Genomic DNA, 12101 nt, shown 5'->3' with positions numbered 1-12101 from the left:
TAGTTCAGATTTAAAATATTATTTTCTAAAAGAAGTAGTTACAAATTTCCTAATAGCATAGAAAAAGCTAAACAAATATCCAGCCCTAAAAGCATGCAATAGCTATATAATTATTTACAACGTTAATTATGCTTGATAAATATGCTAAATTTTTTTAAATCGATCTGAGTTTCAAAAATAAAAATATGTAGAAATTCTAATTTTTGAAATGAGGCGCTACAACCAACTTTTTCTTGACAATTATACACGCTGCAATAGGCAACCACTGCTAAATTGCTGCAAGTCGTCCCTACTCCTCCGGACATGGTCAAGGTGACAGCCGGGAACGCATCAGACGAGGGAGAAAACCCATTTGGGTTGGTCTATTTCTTATAAGTTGCATGCTTCGAGGTTGTAAGAGTGTGCAACCGGCGCATCACGCGCCGGACAGGTCAAGACTATTCTGACCCAGTTCCCGAGCGGCGGCACTGTGAGTGTGTTTATCGTGTGGAAACAGCTCATAGTAGAGTGAAGGTATTGTGTGTGCAGTCGAAACTCAAAATGGAACAACAAACGAATATGCTACTTTGTTTCAAACATGAAAAATTAGCGAAAGAGACTCGTGAACTGATGATTACAGTTTACGAAGAACGTGCTGTCGTGTATCAAGTTTGCAATATCTTTCTTGCATCCTCTGTTCCCAAGTCTGTAGCAATTGTACAGCCACCTAGCGCCTGTAAGGGCCATGTTTCTCACCCAACTCCTTTAATTATTCGATAAGCGCTGGATAGTGGAGGACGACGGGCATACACCTGCTTACCTCTGGTAGACGCTAGGTACCCCAGTTCTCCGTCACCCGTCGTGTGTCAAGTGTGTATGTGAACTTTTTAAACGCTTTCGAGACGGAAGGAACACTATTGAAGACTCCCACCGAAGAGGATCGGCCCACATTTGCATGAACCCCAGACGATGCCCAGAAAGTGAAGGAATTTTTGGCCTAATATTTTCGCGTCACAGTGTGAACGATAGCAGTCGTGATTGAAAATGCCCGTACCTTCATAGGAGGCAACATTGGCCGCCTATTAGGTGCTATCACAATAAAATGCCCTCCCTTTCGGGCGAATGCTGAATAGTCAAGTGATGAAAAAAAATTCACAGAAAGATCTAGTTGGCTTTAACACAGATAACACCAAATTTACGCATACTGTAGAAAGTTTAAATAAATCAACTTTAACTCACATATTTTGAGTTCCAAGTGCAAAAGTTTTCCCAAAGATTCAAAGAATTATAATATTATACAACGCTAGCTTCTTTAACTACTGAATAGTAAATGCTGTAATGGCTGGAACTAAGAGATGAAGTGAAACAATTTCCTTTTCTTTTCCCATTAACCTAATAAAGAGATCTGAGGCTTTCAAACAGCATCTTTGAAATTTTCCCCTAAAGAAACTTCTTCTCTCCCACAAAAGTACTGAGGAATGAAGCACATTTGTGAACTGAAGCTTTGTTCAGACGGTGGTTTTAAAATTGTAAGTGGTCTAAGCCGAGCTTTGTTGCTAAGCAATAAGACATTGCACCATCACAAAAAGTGGTTTAAGGATTTTGCCTAAATCCTCCAACTTTTCAACTTTATGCCACTTGGTATAAGAGTCGATCAATCACAGCGAAACAACTTTGCCATTTGGTATAAGAACTAACCAATCACAGAGAAGTAAACATTCGTCGACGATTTCGCTCAGCTACACATTTATGCATGCGCAACTTTTGTTTCCTTGATTGGCTACGGATTTCACCTTGTTAAACAGAAGTGAATGGTCTTTATGGATTTTTATGCGTTAAACCACAAAACATCATGGCGATAAAACCTTCATCTGAGGACTAAGAAGGTTTCAGGACTAAGAAGCAACCTGAAGAACAAGGGCTGATCCCAAGAAACTTCCGAAGTAACAACTAATTACCCGTTATAGATTTGTATCCTTTACGGTGAGCACAGACAAATGGTTATCCCAACATGGGATGGCCCGGCGGATGTTAGTTATTTGCATGACAAGTAAAAATGGGCGAAGCCGCTCCTTTAAGGGATCATATCGGAGCCGCTCTCTCATGCAGGTGGATCAGTTCTTTTGAACGATTCACCTCTCTCTAATAATAACCTCCATGAATGCCCTCGGAACAGGCGTGGATGAAGAGCGGTATGCAAAGATGGGGGGGAAAATAGAAAGAATTGAACACGAAGTGGAATTAACTCAACCAAACCGCTGAGTCCTTGAACTGTTTTCTTTCAACTATACTTTTGAGATTCCCTAGAAACACCTTTCTACATAAAACAACAATAAATTTCTGGAATAAAAATGCTAAAAGTTAAAAAGTAATGAAAACTAAACTCACTTTTATTAAAGATTAGAGTATTTTATTACTATAATTGATATTTTGTGGCTACTACAAAGCACAGTGTAAAAATAAATTTTTAGATTGGGCGCAGATCTCAAAGAGAAAAACTGTCCGCTCACAATACCGGCATTTCCCCCTTTTTTATTATCAAATTTGACAAAGTGATATCAAATATCGCTCGAAATTCTTCTATTCGGTAGGGTTCACATTTTGTTCTGCAGCCCTGAAAAAATATATTAGATGGAAAAATTTATCTTTATAAATATATGCTAATTCTAAAGAAGATTAAAGAGAAATTCCTAGCTCTTGATTACAAGACTTTAGTAAAATAAGTAAACAAATAAAAATATAATTTTTATTTTACATAAATATTAAATAATATAGTATAAAAAGGGAATACCTAATATATAAGGGGTGATCCAATGAAAAGGTACGAAACGACTCGGTGGGTGCAAATGTAAACTTTATTCAAAATATACATCATAGGTCTGAGCACAACGATCCCACTGATGAACAAGTCGCAGGATTCCTTGTTTCCAGAATTCCTGTGGCCGTGACGAGACCCAGTCCTTCACAGCGTCCTTGAGTACGTCGTCCGAGTTGAAGCGCTTCCCTTTCAGGTGTTTCTTCAGTGGACCAAACACATGGAAATCGCAGGGCGACATGTCTGGACTGTAGGGGGGGATGGTCCAATGTCTCACACTTGAACTTGGCCAGTTCCATGTGTGTGACTCTGGAGACGTATGGACGCGCGTTATCATGGAGCAGAACCACACCCTCCGTGAGCAGCCCCGGTCTTTTGTTCTTGATGGACCTGCGTAGGCGTCGGAGTGTCTCACAGTACAGATCGAAGTTAATAGTTTTTCTGTGCTCGAGGAATTCCACAAGTTGCGGACCTTGAGCGTCGAAAACGACGGTGAGCTACACCTTGCCTGCTCACGGCACGGCCTTGAACTTTTTAGGGGGAGGTGACGACGCATGCTTCCACTGCATGCTGTCCCGCTTTATCTATGGCTCGTAGTGATGGCACAAGGTCTCATCACCTGTGACGATCCACTCCATGAAAACGGGGTCTTCCTGATACCGAAACAGATGTTGCAGTTCTAACCCCATACACAGTTCCTTTTGCTGGTCGGTGAGCTGCTTCGGAACCCAAGCGGCACACACCTTCCTATATCGCAACCTGTCGTGAACAATTGTCCACACGGTTCCATAGCTGACATCCACCTTCACCGCCAAGATTCGCAATGTGACATTCCGGTCACTTCTCACTAGTCCACCTTGTCGATGAGATCGCTCGTGATGACAGTATTTGCCTGGCCTGGTCTCCGGTCATCACCCACACTTTCACGGGCTGCACGAAAACAGGCACTCCATTTTCTGACACACTTGTCAGAGACACATTTCTCCCCGTAAACTGTCACCATCCGGCGATGAATAGCTGCCGGTTTCTCACCTTCCTCTGTCAGAAATCGGATAACACCTCACTGCTCCTCAGTCGTCGAATTTTGCAAAGCGAACGCTATCCTGTCCTCATACGGACTGCCGCATCATTTGGACGCCGCTTTTGACAAGAGCCTCTGCTCTCTCCTGCGCATGCCGGTGCCCGCGCATGCTCCGATCCCAGTCAGAGACTCAAATCGCATCCCGAGATATCTCGCTACGTTCTCCCATGGCGGAATATGCAAATATTTAACTGTTACATTTTTACGTCGATTCGTACCTTTTCATTTGATCACCCCTTGTACATAGCTATACCATGATACAGTAGTCAAAGAACCGAAATGCAACTCAAAGGAACAACTCTGAGAAAGTGAAAAGAACAAATAATCAAGACTCCAGAGAAGCCAGATTTGCGGCTAGAGCAGGAGCGATGAAAAGAGGGAATAATGAAGACTCCGTAGGAATTAGATCTGCGGCTAGAGTAGAAACGATGAAAAGAGCGAATAATCACTCCGAAGGACCCATATCTGCGACTAGAGAAGGAGCGTCCGAGTCCTGACAGCTGGGAATCCAAGGAACTAGTTCTTAAGTGGAATCAAATTTTTTGGCACGCTTCCCAACAGCTCTCGGTGAACTGTTAAAGAACTCCCTTTCCTTTTTCACCGGAACGCTGATCATCGCATCAGTAAAGCTAAAGGGTTCTTTGAATTGGTTCCGGAGCGGATCGTCCATCTCTAATGAAAGGTTGTGAGATCTAGAAAAGGCTAAAAGTGTCGTGCAGGTGTTTCTGAGCTTTTTGCAGAGAGAAAAAAAACAGATAATAAGAAAAACAAGAAAGACAACGAACCTTTCGTCAGCTTTTCTTGGAAGAATGAATTGTTCAAGGAAACACACGTGCACCCTTCTGAATCCCGTTGGCTATCCCGTTTCTCATATATCTCACATTGTAAGGATCTTAAGTGTTACTAACGTTTATTTTTATTTTAAATCTTTACTATCACTTCTTATTTTCTACTTCCGGCCAGAATTAAAGGCTTTAACTTATTTATGCAAATTTGTCTGGCGAACGCCAAGTACTTAAGTTGTGGCTTTTTGCCAAGCGAGAGAGAGGAAGGAGTTAGTCGAAGCAGGCCGCTTACCTTAGCAGTTTTACTCAGTTGCTGGTTGCCTTCCAGGCCAGAGGTTTAATCCTCGTGATAATTTTTAAACGTATTGTAGTGTTAACGGTTCTCTGCACTACATACGGCTTCCTGTTAATATAAGGCCAATCTTCCACGTAGGCCCTTGTTTATTATTCCAAAGTTAAGTTAGAGTTTAGTTAAATATTTTTATATTCTTACGTTCAGACCACAAGTAGTTGGTCTCTGTATTCCGAAGTGCGGAAATTATTGTAAAGAGTGAAAAATAAAGGGTTTCGTATACCCTTCCTGTGTATCTTGTCTACTTCCCACATTTATTGAACATAGCTTTAGTAAGCTCCCTGTTCCGAGTCAGGTCTGTGCATGTTCCCAAAGAAAGTAAGACGGAACATTGAACCTGATAGTGGCGCCCAACGAAGAAGAATAACCATGGCCGAGTATCAAGAAGAACCCGTGCTGCCTGCAGAAGCGGCTCAGAATCCAGAAATGCCAGCTGCCGCCCTGGAAAGATTTGGTTACATCGTCCAGACCATGCGCGCTTCGATGAAACCAGAAGCAACATTTAATGGAAACTCACCGGTAACCAGTTTTTTGGAAAAATTGGATGACCACTTCATGCTCTACCCCGTGCACGAGTTTCAAAATGTTACCTTAGCTACCAGCGCTTTGAGGGGCCAAGCGCTTAACTGGTTCAAATGTATAGGCAGAAATCTCTTGGGTCAAGCAGGAAGTTCCACCTATACTTACGAAAATTTCAAGACTGCCCTAGTAAAATCCTTCCCTGTCGTAAGGGATCGTGCGAAATTAGAAACGGAACTTTTCAGCATATATCAGCAAAGAATCGAAAATCTCTCAAGCTTTATTTTAAGAAAAATTCACGTCTTCAAACTCTTGTATGGAAATCGTCCGGATCCTGAGATAATTCAAGTGATTTTGCCGAGGTTACTTTCCCAAGTGCAAGACTTTATTGAATTAAGGAATCCGACTACACTGGAAAAGTTATTTGAGCTAGCAATCCAGTTTGAAAGTAGAAGAACGGCGGACATTGAAAGAAGACGCCAATATCAACAACGAAACCAATTTGGTGCGCCAAGACTACAGCAAACTCAAGCACACGGCTATGGAAGCAAAGCGAATCAGTGGGCAAGGAAACCCGAGCATCCAAAAACAGCCGGCGAACGTCGACAGTTCAACAGCAATCCAGGAAAAAAGTCTGAAGGCCAGTGGAAAAAGAAGGAAAACATGGAAAAAAAAGGATTTAAACTAAAACGGATTTCTGCTGACGGGAGGGTGCGGAAATCCGAAGGCCAAGAAAACCCCTCTTCCTTCAAGTTAAATACAGTAATGGTGAAAAATTTGACTCTTCCGAAGATTGATGTGTTGGTGAATAATATCCCAGCCAACGCACTCCTGGATACAGGCGCGCAGTGTTCCTGTGTGGCAGAAGATTTTTTTAGGAAGTATTTTCGGAAATACCGCATATATAATTCGGATAATACGACAGTGTTAGCTGCGCAAGGAGAAAGATGTAAGTGCATAGGTAAATTGCCGCTATACGACCGTATCAAGGACGAACAAGTAAAGGTTATATTTTTTATAGTAAAGAATCTGCAAGCACATATTATCTTAGGAATAGATTTTCTTTCAGAGGCACAAGCAACGCTGGATTTTAATGAACCGTCCCTTAAGATGACGATGAAACCAGTTCGAGAAGAAAAGGCGAAGCCGCCGATGTTAAACCTTGACCACCTGCCTAATGAAGAGCAACAGAGAATCCGACAAGTGGTAAGTGAATTTGCTTCGTTATTTAGTGATATTCCAGGATTTACTCAAGTTACTAACTATAGTATTTACACCGGAGATTCAATGCCAGTTCGCCACAAAGCATACCGGTATGATAAGAATAAGGAAAAAATTATAGAATGGCACATCAGCGATATGCTACGTAAAAAGATCATAACGCCCATCTCAAGTAGTTATGCTAGCCCGGTAGTTTTATGTAAGAAAAATAATGACTATCCATTGACACATCCAAAAAGGTGGCGATTCGCGATTGACTACCGTAAATTAAACTCCATAACTAAATATCTGGTATATCCGTTACCTATTATTGAAGAAATTCTAAGGAACATAACGTCGACCAAATATATGACGACTTTAGACTTAACGACTGGTTATTTTCAAATAGGGGCTAGGCCTGAGGACGTGCCTAAGACTGCTTTTATAACCAAGTCTGGCACTTATGCATTCCTGCGTATGCCGTTTGGCCTTTCAGGGGCACCGGCAAGATTTCAGCGATGTATGGACATTGTGTTAAGGCCTGTTCTTGGAAAGTCCACATTTATCTATTTAGACGATATCATTATTACTAGTGATAATCTCGACCAACATGTACAGGATTTAAGACAGGTATTTTCTTTATTAAATGAGGCCGGTCTAAAAGTTAATGTCGGAAAGTGCAAATTTGCAGCCCCTGAATTAAAATATTTAGGTTACAAAATATCTCAGAAAGGAATCGAGACAGACGAATCAAAAATAATCGCTGTACAAAAGTATCCGACTCCAAACACGGCGAAGAAGCTCTCTTCTTTTCTAGGACTTTGTTCATATTATAGGTCCTTTATAAAAGATTTTGCAGCTATTGCTGAACCATTGTTAAAATTAAAAAGGAAAAAGGGCAAGATTCTCGTGGACGGCCGAAGCCAATAGTGCGTTCGAAAAATTAAAGCAAGCATTAACGCAAGCCCCTGTGTTGAAATTTCCTGAAAAGCATGAGAATTTAGTAATTTCAGCGGATGCTTCGGATTATGCGGTAGGAGCGGTACTTTCGCAAAATCAGCAGCCCGTGGCTTTTTTTAGCCGAACTTTAAATCAAACACAAAGAAACTATTCCGCGACCGAGAGAGAGGCACTTGCAGTTCTGTTAGCAGTGCAAAAGTTCCGAGTCTATTTTGGAAAGGCGCCAATAACAGTGTACTCTGATCATGTGGCGGTAACTAGATTGTACTCTGGGAAAAACTTATCCCCAAGGTTAATAAGATGGGCACTCAAGCTACAAGAATATAATCTGGTAATCAAGTATACCCCGGGAAAGGAAAATATCGTAGCAGATGCCCTCTGCAGAATTAAAATAGATGAAGAAGGTAATACTGTAAAGGTGGCAATGCTCACAGCATGTACAATAAATTCCCGAGGATCTGTAATAACCGAACTGGGTAAGGATCCTGAGTTTGGAAGCATTTATGAGTATTTAAAGGATCCTGAAAATTTTAGCCACCAAGATATTGTGGCGATAAGAAATAGGGCGGCCCATTACGAACTAATAGATGGTCTATTATTTTATACAAAAACTACAAATTCCAACAACGAATTTCGACCTGTTATCCCAGCTAGTCTTAGATTAAATATCCTGAAGGAGTTGCATGACAGCCCTTTAGCTTCTCATGCTGGTATTCGAAATACTATCCAACGCGTACGCGAGGCAGTCTATTTTCCTGAACTGCAAAAGTTAACAAGGGCGTATGTCCAATCCTGCCCAACATATCAAGCAGTTAATTATATTAATTTCTGCCCGGCCGGGTTACTAAATAGTATTAAATCGGAATTTCCAAATGAAATAATTGGCATCGATTTATTGGGCCCTTTCCCAAAAAGTCAGTTAAATAAAAGTCGCTATCTCCTTGTTATGGTTGATCATTTTAGTAAGTGGACCGAAATTGTTCCCTTAAAACGAGCCTCCGCGAAATTAGTTACTGATTCTATTTTAAATAAATATATTTTAAAATACGGGGCGCCCCTAAAAGTTATATCGGATAATGGTCCTCAATTTGTAAGTTATGTATTTGAAGACATGTGCCAAAAACTGGGCATACGTCATTTAAAAATGGTCCCGTATCGGCCGCAATCAAATATAGCGGAACGGGTCAATAGAAATATAGTGAAAATTATCCGTAGTTATGTTAAAAATTTTCATAAAAGCTGGGATAACTATGTCAATGAATTTGCTTTCGCCCTTAGGACTGCAAAACATGATACAACGGGCAAAACTCCTGCTGAGTTATTTTTAGGCAGAAAGATTATAACGCCGTTAGATAAATTATTTTATGTGCAACAAAGAGCCCCAGAATTTAAAATGGGTGATATAGAAAAATTAATTAAAGAAGCAAAAAAGAATACTGAAGTAGCACAGAGAAAACAAAAACTTTATTATGATTTGAAACGACGGGGAATAACTTATAAAGTAGGGGATGAAGTGTTAAAAATTAAGCATTCACTTTCTTCAGCACCAGAAGATAAAACCGCCAAATTTTTTCCACGATTTGAAGGACCATATGTCATAGAAAAAATAACTCACGCTGTAGTGGTGTTAAAAGCCAGGAATGGTGAAACATGCTCCGCAAATATTGATCAAATAAAACCCTACTATGATCGTAATAAAATGCAAATTTTCAAAGATCTTTTGCAGGATCCGGCACGGCAGGCACAAGCTCCAGAGGTGGAACAACGACAAGTACAAGGGCAAGCCATTAGGAGGCAGGAGCAATTGAAAAGAAAGTTTCCCCGCTGGAAAATTGAAGGTAACAAGAAAAAGAAGCCGTTCCACCGTCCAGAAAAGAGAGCTCACGAACACCCCCAGAATGAAGAAGGGAGAAGTACGACGAATGCAAAGGAAGCCAGGAGAAATAACGGCAACTATAACCCGGCTCCCAAACGGAAGATCTTCTCATCGGACAGGACACTCCGCAGCAAATGTCGCCGAACTGCGGAAGGGCCACCAGCGGCGGAGGAAAAGATACAAGGAAAATTTGAACGGCCAGCAACGAGGTCCAAGCAGGAACGCAAAAGAAGTGTCCCGGTTCCGCCAAGACCAGCTGCCATCAAACGGCCAAGACCACAGGCAGAGGCGAAAAAGAAGGCATTCAAGGGTGACCGAACTGGAGGAAAAAGAAAGCTTCTAGAGGAAGGCACTGAAGGGCGAGCTCGCACAAGAAGGAGGATAAATCAAACTAGAATCTGCGCTACCTTCCAGGACCGGGCTCAGAAAAGAATGTCCGAATATCACAAAGATCTCTGGAAGGAACCAGATTTGAATAAAAGCTCCTGTTTAGATGCAGTACAGATGAAAAATTGGTTGTCCATGGAGCTGATATTGTAAAAACAAATTTTTTTTTTAAATTTCTAGTTTCTAGTGAGAAATGTTTGTAAAAGATTGGCCTCGCGTTAGATTCTAGAGCTAAAAGTTTTCAACAAGGTCGTTTTAGACCTCAGTTTCAAACTAATTAACTCTGGCGGGAAGTATGTAAGGATCTTAAGTTTTACTAACGTTTATTTTTATTTTAAATCTTTACTATCACTTCTTATTTTCTACTTCCGGCCAGAATTAAAGGCTTTAACTTATTTATGCAAATTTGTCTGGCGAACGCCAAGTACTTAAGTTGTGGCTTTTTGCCAAGCGAGAGAGAGGAAGGAGTTAGTCGAAGCAGGCCGCTTACCTTAGCAGTTTTACTCAGTTGCTGGTTGCCTTCCAGGCCAGAGGTTTAATCCTCGTGATAATTTTTAAACGTATTGTAATGTTAACGGTTCTCTGCACTACATACGGCTTCCTGTTAATATAAGGCCAATCTTCCACGTAGGCCCTTGTTTATTATTCCAAAGTTAAGTTAGAGTTTAGTTAAATATTTTTATATTCTTACGTTCAGACCACAAGTAGTTGGTCTCTGTATTCCGAAGTACGGAAATTATTGTAAAGAGTGAAAAATAAAGGGTTTCGTATACCCTTCCTGTGTATCTTGTCTACTTCCCACATTTATTGAACATAGCTTTAGTAAGCTCCCTGTTCCGAGTCAGGTCTGTGCATGTTCCCAAAGAAAGTAAGACGGAACATTGAACCTGATAACATTTACAAAACCTGTTTATTTCGGTTTATTTCTGTCTTTACATTTTTGCCAGATATTTTAGAATCGCTCTGTAAATCAGAGTTATATAGCTTAAGACATTTATTAGACCTAAGTTATATATGAAATTAGATAAAAACTAGCTTAACTCATCAACTGGCCAACTTAAAAGAGAGAGCTATACAACTAACCCGTTTATTTGTTTATTTATTTATTAACTATTACTATTTCTGTACCTTATTAGCACTAATGTTAAGAAAATATTGCCTTAGCTATGATGAAATTCTCATATCATCACTGATAATATAAGAAACAAATTCTACTAACTAATTTATTAATTATAATAAAAATGTATTTGAATTAGACAACGAAAATTCAGATTTTTCCGAAGATTCTTAAAAATAGTGCGCTATGTTTACTATCGTTTCTGGAGCACATCATTTTCATGTTTTATAGCATGAAAACATGTATTTTCTTCCATGCTTAAAATTTCAATAGACAGTCACAATTTTCGAAGCAAAACGTGTATTTTGTCACTAATAGTTTATTTCAAAAAGCAATAATAATTTCTCTTTTTTATTTTATAATAATCTAATGGTTTTTATTAGCGGAATTATAAATGCAGTTTAGTACAAATAATTATATGGTCTTAATAAATACATTTATCATGAAATTAGAGATTATTATTATTATATTTATATAATGAAATTTACGGGTATACTCCAACTGCGCGAATCAAAATTTCTTCCTCCCCCCGTCTGAATATACTCCAACTGCACGAATCAAAATTTATTCCTCCCGTTGCCTACAGGGTTACAGTTTTACTTTTCTAAGCCAATTGTAGCCAAGAGGAAAATAAAAGAAATATAATTACATATCACAATCACAAGAACAAGTAAAGAATATCTAACAAGCAGACTAATTACTTGAATAACAGTAATAAATGCGAGAACTAACAAAAATGTAAAAGGTATTAATAAACATACATATTAGCATCACAAACATCTTTCATAATTACAATATCAGAGCAAAGATTATTATGATAATATCATAAATTAAATAATTATAAAGCATACCAATTATATTTTCTATAAATTACATCAATAGCAGTCATGATGTCTGAACTAGACTGAAAAATTTAATATAGTTCACTGGCGCGTAAAAGATTATTCTGTACCAAAGTGTGTTCAAGTGTGCTAGAAATATTTTTTGTTAATTAAAGTAATCATGTAAATGTTTGCAGAAATTAATAGTT

General features: G+C 39.5%; 1 protein-coding gene across 4 annotated transcripts in view; it reads left to right on the top strand.

Annotated features, from left to right (window-relative positions):
- The window catches only part of LOC118202551 (astacin-like metalloprotease toxin 5), a 68122-nt gene that overhangs the window by 17211 nt on the left and 38810 nt on the right, over positions 1-12101 (top strand). The window lies entirely within an intron of this gene.

The sequence above is a fragment of the Stegodyphus dumicola genome, chromosome 1 (assembly GCF_044657685.1).
Source record: "Stegodyphus dumicola isolate Sdum_Otavi_A_Nest chromosome 1, ASM4465768v1".
Lineage (NCBI taxonomy): Eukaryota > Metazoa > Arthropoda > Arachnida > Araneae > Eresidae > Stegodyphus > Stegodyphus dumicola.
This window is presented reverse-complemented; position numbering and strand designations above follow the sequence as displayed.